This window comes from Watersipora subatra, chromosome 10 (genome assembly GCF_963576615.1).
Source record: "Watersipora subatra chromosome 10, tzWatSuba1.1, whole genome shotgun sequence".
NCBI lineage: Eukaryota > Metazoa > Bryozoa > Gymnolaemata > Cheilostomatida > Watersiporidae > Watersipora > Watersipora subatra.
Genome location: NC_088717.1, coordinates 22,903,213 through 22,909,212, shown reverse-complemented (window position 1 = coordinate 22,909,212; position 6,000 = coordinate 22,903,213).

Sequence of the window (6,000 nt, the reverse complement as noted above, 5' to 3'; positions counted from 1 at the left end):
GCAATTACCAAAGGGCTACCAGATTCTATGTTAGACTATATAATTCACAACTACCAGAGAGCTACCAGATACTATGTTAGACTATATAATCCACAATTACCAGAGAGCTACCAGATTCTATGTTAGACTATATAATCCACAACTACCAGAGAGGTACCAGATGCGCTGTCAGACTATATAATCCACAACTACCAGAGAGCTACCAGATACTATGTCAGACTAAATAATCCACAACTACCAGAGAGCTACCAGATACTATGTTAGACTATATAATTCACAACTACCAAAGAGCTACCAGGTACTATGTTAGACTATATAATCCACAACTACCAGAGAGCTACCAGATGCTATGTTAGACTATATAATCCACAACTACCAAAGAGCTACCAGATACTATGTCAGACTATATAATCCACAACTACCGAAGAGCTACCAGATACTATGTTAGACTATATAATCCACAACTACCGAAGAGCTACCAGATGCTATGTTAGACTATATAATCCACAACTACCAAAGAGCTACCAGATACTATGTCAGACTATATAATCCACATCTACTAGAGAGCTAACAGATGTTATGTCTTATATTTCAGGGACCAATAACTCTGAACCGGTGGTAGAAACTTCATGTAATCTTTCAGTATTGAATCATGTATTTTTATCTCTACATCTTTTTCATACCTCCACAAGATACGACAAATTGATAATATCACTATTAGATGGACCTCCTGAAAATGATCCATACTGGAGAGCACACCAATCATGAACTGCTAATGTGTTTGTAATGTTAATGATATAGAGATGTAATAACAAATTAAATAACTTTGAAGTGAATAGCGAATAATAGAATCTTAACCCCCAAGTCTTGCACTTAAAAGTTAGATAGCTAGCTGAGGAAGATGGCTCAGCTCAAAGTGAGACAACCTAAGTGACTCTAGTGATCTCAGCTGCCTAATTGAAGAGGGTAGACCTTGGGAGAAGTTATTGTATGATAAGTCCAATGACTTGAGCTCAGTCAGTGTTTTCAACCTACATATAGCATAGGGTGAGCATTTTATCAAACAGGGGAGAATACACAGCTGTACCTAGCAATAAAATTCATTTTTAATTTGTTTTAATACTAAAACAAGTATCTGCTTTAATAATAAAAAGTATTTCAATTATTATCCCTGAATTTATTAAAATAAAATATATTCAAGCTAAACAAACTATATTAACTTGTCCCTGCAAGTACAAACATACAAGTGTTGGACAAACAGTAATTATATTAGTGTTTGGAAAACTTAGTTACTTTTAATACAAAATAACTTTTTACACATGAATCCAATTTTAAATCATTTTCCCTCACTCACTGTAACCTTCGAGGGTCAATGAGACATTGTCAGGGGTAGATAAATCCTACTTTACAAATGGATTTGCCTGACCGCTATTCGTAGAGACACACTTGCTCTAGTAAGCTTAAAGACTCATCTACCAAATGAAATGAATGAACTCTCTGGTATCATCTACTTACTGTAGACCCGAACTGACTCAGCACATCCTACCAGTAAGAATTGAATCGTCTCTATTTCCAACAAGCAAAATGACTCGAGTCAAAATATTTTGAAAGTTTTATAAATAGTTAACACACTCATTTCAGATCAGAATTTACAAACAATAAATAATTTTAAATACAAAGCAGTAAACTTTAGGAATGGATACAGTTTATATCAAAAATTCAAAAACTATGAAATGAACTTTCACAAAATCTTGTAACTAAAAGTCTAACACACATATTGTGAAGACAAAAATCTCCCAATAATAAATTCCACTACAATTGTTTATGATAGTCTAAACAATGTTGTAATAATTGATAATAAAAATCTGAACCATATATCCTATCAACGTCAACAGTCAAGAACTTTTCATAAAAACTATTAATGAACACCATATTTGACAAGAATATGATGAATATAAGAATCCAGACTGATAGAGCAATGGCAAATGGTACAATTAACTTGATTCTTGACCTATGTAGGCATATTTTAGTTTGTGATGAATTCCAAGAAAATTGGAGTCGTAAGGAGTTGTGAACTGAAAATGAGAGTGTTAACACATTTATAAACTGTTAATAATGAGACAGAGCTATGGTTAAAAGTGTTATTAATTTATTCTGTAGTCAGCCCACTAAACAAGCATCAGATGAATTAATACGCTGTATAATAGTTATCTGTAAATACCTCAAGGGAAAAGATTCCTCTGGAAGGTCACACAGGGTGAGGTGAGTCAGTTTTGGAGCAACTTGACTAAGGTCAGGAAAAGGCACACATTTTACAATCATATGGGTTATATAATTCTCCCCCAGCTCCTTTAGGATGTATTCATTAGTGAGTCTGTGTGGGAGCTGCCCTGAATTCTCAGAAGGAATATCATCCCCAGTGTGCCGATACCAGATACCTACAGAGAGTATCACAATTCACGAAGTCATCAAATCTATTTAATAAAATACATTATATACACATGTAACCTTTAGAACCTATAATTGTTACATCATCTCTTTACAAATTACAATAAGATTTCAACAGCTGGTTACTCAAGAAAGAGCATGTAAATATTAAATATCTAAATATTAAAAATTGGTATAATATGGTATGCCAACTGGTAATGCAAGAAAACTTGCGATGCAAGAAAATTCAGGAAATTTAAAAGTGGCTCACACCGTCTAAAATTTTCATAGTTGATCATTTTTAATAGAAATATGTTCATGAAATTGTATTTTTATATGATGCAGTTGACATAACAAGCATCTAACTGACTCCCATGATTACACAGCTAGTTAATAAAACCAGAGAGAGCACAACTATGTAGAGAGCAGAATATCTAGAAGCTTCTCACAGGGTAGTCTTTTCGTCAAGATTAAGAAAGATAATTCCATATTACCGATCATATTGCCTGATCTAATTCTTCTCAAACCCAGTTCACACTAAGTGATGTTTGAATCCAATTAGAACTACGTTGTTGTTGTAATACCTGTAATTGAACGCCACCTTTAATTGAACGCCACTTCTATTTAAGCGCCACTATGGAAGACTTGTTGAAAAATAGAGTGCCATCATTTAATTGAATGCCACTTCTATTTAATCTCCGCGTCTATTTGACTGACACTATTTGACATTCTTAACCTTTACGAACCCATAACAGCAAGTGATCAGTAAAAAAGTGTCCACAGCAATGTGCTAACAATGGCTCGAATATATTAATAACAATTAATTCGTTTGTCATTTCTGTTCCAATACAAGTCTGTTTTCCAACTCCAAGTCTTTACGTTATAACGTTAAAAACTTTGATTGCAGCACCATAGAAACAATTAGTACATGTATCAGGCTAATAGTTATTAGCTTAACACGGTCTTGATACTTTGACGGATACAAAAAAGTTTTTAAAAACTACGATGCTTTGAACGACTTCCTCCAAACACGATTGCAACATCCGGTTAAAAGTTATTCATTATTTTCGCAAAAGGTTTTTAAGATAGAAACTCGTAAAAAGTTCTGCCTGCTAAAAAAGTGTTTGAACACTAATATTGACAAGTTCAGCAGTGCAGAAAAGTTCAGGTCAGCAGACACTGTGGAAGCTATTGAACAGCTAGAAGATAATGAAATGATTACATATGAAAGCAAAAATCAGAACGCAACTGGCCGAGCAAATGATGTAAATATTTTTGAAAGAAAAATTTATATTTATAGTTCTGCATGTCTTATAATTATGGTTTGCTTATGTCACTTGTTCTTGAATATATATTTGTAGCATTTGATAGACTACTATTATAAAATTATAAATTGAAAGATTTATGGCATATTGATTGATAGAAGTGAAGAGTTGAAAAATAAAGCACCGAATAAAGGTGTTCAAATAAAGGTTTTACGGTAACTATGCAATCATAAAGTTATATTCACAGACACACATGTAAGGTTTTCTCATGACTACTTAGTCTCAGTACTGAACTAGACTTTATACCTATTACAATAGACTCTACCTATAACAATAGTCTCTACTTATAACATTAAACTGTACCTATAACAATAGACTCTACCTATGACAATAGACTACCTATAACATTAAACTCTACCTATAACAATAGACTCTACCTATAACAATAGACTCTACCTATAACAATAGACTCTACCTACCCTACAGGATGAAAATATTCGTTGGTTATAAAATTCGCGATTTCGCGAACAGTCAATTCCGCGAATTATTAACTTCCGTGAACTAATTAGTTCTATTTTTAATCACAAGGGAGAATAACTACTGCATCAAATTAAAAACAAGCCGCTAGGCTAGTTTTTAATATAAATACTAAACGTAGTTGAGTTCTAAAACATTTTTTAAAATCATTGCCTGGGCTTTGAGCAAACACCATTGCCAATGCATCACATTTCTTTACAAAATTATTCAAGGTTGTCACAAAATATGCAGAATGGCGTCATCGCAAAAATAGCTGCTAGGAAAAAGTCATTGAACTCAAAACCCCTGGAATGGTAGCGGTCAGTCGTGAGTACGAAAATCCCACCGATGCCATTTTCACCTACCGTTTGAGTTAATTTAATTGTGTTCAATGTGAGAAAAAAATCTAATTTCAGATTTAGCAGCTATGGAAGATCACGAATACACCGCTAAATCAAAGGAACAGACTACTGAGATTACTCGTAATAATTTATGTAAGAGAGAAAAGGGTGTAGGTGCACAGTGCTATTGCTATTCCATGAACTGCAAAAACTGTACGAATGGACTTTCAAAGAAAAGGGCATGACATTTGACAAGTGAGTCACTTCTACTACTAGTTATATTACTATTGCTAAAGTCTATGGCTACTACTAGCTGTGCTACTACTAGTTAGTACTGCCACTAGTTAGTTCTACTACATTAGTTACTGGGTGAGTGAGAGTCGATCAGTGTCACTACTGAGTTTACGAGTTTGACTTTATTTTGTCGGTGATTAGATAAATTTATAAGCTAGTGAGTGAAATGTTCTTCCTTCAGAACGAAGGTTTTTTATTATTTAAACTTGGAATTCTTTTTATATTAATATTTTGGAACTACAAATCATTAGGTTATTTCTAAATATTTATATTTGAAAAAAATGTTTGTAGTGCCTATAATATTATTTATTGTTGTACCTGGATATAGCTAGCCGTAATGAGAAAAGAGTAATAATACTATTGTTATTACTACTGTTGCTAACTAACTACTACAGTTTCATTTTAATTTTTAGATTTCCAAACAAAGCAACTGAGAACTCTTGTTATTTACAATGGTATCGCAACCGCAGAAGAGTGAATAAGCCTGATCCTTGGGCACTTATCTGCAACAAACATTTCAATGATCCATGTTTTGACAACAGGTTAAAACGTTCGACTGAAGTCATTTAAAGGTAATACTTTTCAATGTTGAATGATGCTTTCCAATGATTGAATTTAAAACCATATTGTCAAGCACAGTGCTGCAAGGTTGTTCGACTTAAAGTAGTTTAACCAAACTGTAATGACTACGTCAGATAAATAAACCGATTCCAATCTATGGCGGCTTTTTGTTTTTGAGCTTTTAAGAGCTTGTAATCACTTGTATTTTTGCTTATTTTATTAGTTGTTTTGTTGTATATTAAGGGTACGATGTTTATGTGAATAAGCCATTCATTTTTGTTGATTAATGTAATTGTTATAATTGATGCTTTTGTTTAGGTGGTTGAAATAATAATCCTACTGTTACTCAGTTTAAGACTGCCTTTCGCAAACTTATCAGCAAATGTGGTGCAAAATCAGATGCTGGTAAGACAGGTAACGTTACTGCTCAAAACGAGATTCTCATCATACAGGCTACTCCAGAAGTTTATCAGTTTGTGGAACTCAATGATTTCAGATGTCAAATTTCTGTTATAGGTAACACTATAGTCTATATAGCTGGCTATATTGTGCAAAAGCTAACTAAAGTGCTGTCGTGACATTGGCCGTCAGTCGCT